We start from the raw sequence: 659 nt of genomic DNA, 5'->3' as shown, positions 1-659 counted from the left end.
TCCTGTCGCAGTAGCCAATTGCATTGTACTCAGCGTACTATCCATTGCCACTTGCCCCAATACCGCTATTTCCGTAGGTTCATTTAGTACCGGATTTTCAACCTGCCTCTTTTTGTTATGAACGGAGCCAGTTTCGCAAAATTTGGCCACCAATTCGCGATCCAGACGCATGTTTCTCAGGATGCCGTTGGTTGAACAGTTCGGCGACCCGATTTCCGCATTCATTGTTTTTGAAAAAAAAGCTCAATAATTTATACTCTTTCTGGAATTGAGTACAACATAATTAGTCAATTTAAAAGACTTGGCAGTATTGATACTCTTCAACTACTAGTCACAAGACAGTAATCCAGCAACTTCTTGTGGCCTATCTATACAAAAAGCGGACAATTTTTTGCTCACCAAAATTAGGCTAAAGAATGCGCAAATCAGAAAAAAAAACAGCGAATTCTTTTGTAGGAATTTACCAAGCTAATACCGTAAGTTTTGAAGTAAAATTAAATCGATTTTCGCATTTCTCGTCAAAAATATTGTTCGTATTTTCAAAGCTGCATATTTTCTAAAATAATGGATCGATTTTCAAAAAGTAAGAATCGATGTATAGAGAATTAAAAGCCCTTTCTAATGACCCCCCACTTGACCCCCATTCCCATTTGAAAAAA

Source organism: Anoplophora glabripennis, unplaced genomic scaffold, assembly GCF_000390285.2.
Source record: "Anoplophora glabripennis isolate ALB-LARVAE unplaced genomic scaffold, Agla_2.0 scaffold726, whole genome shotgun sequence".
Lineage (NCBI taxonomy): Eukaryota > Metazoa > Arthropoda > Insecta > Coleoptera > Cerambycidae > Anoplophora > Anoplophora glabripennis.
Note: the sequence above shows the minus strand (reverse complement) of the source record.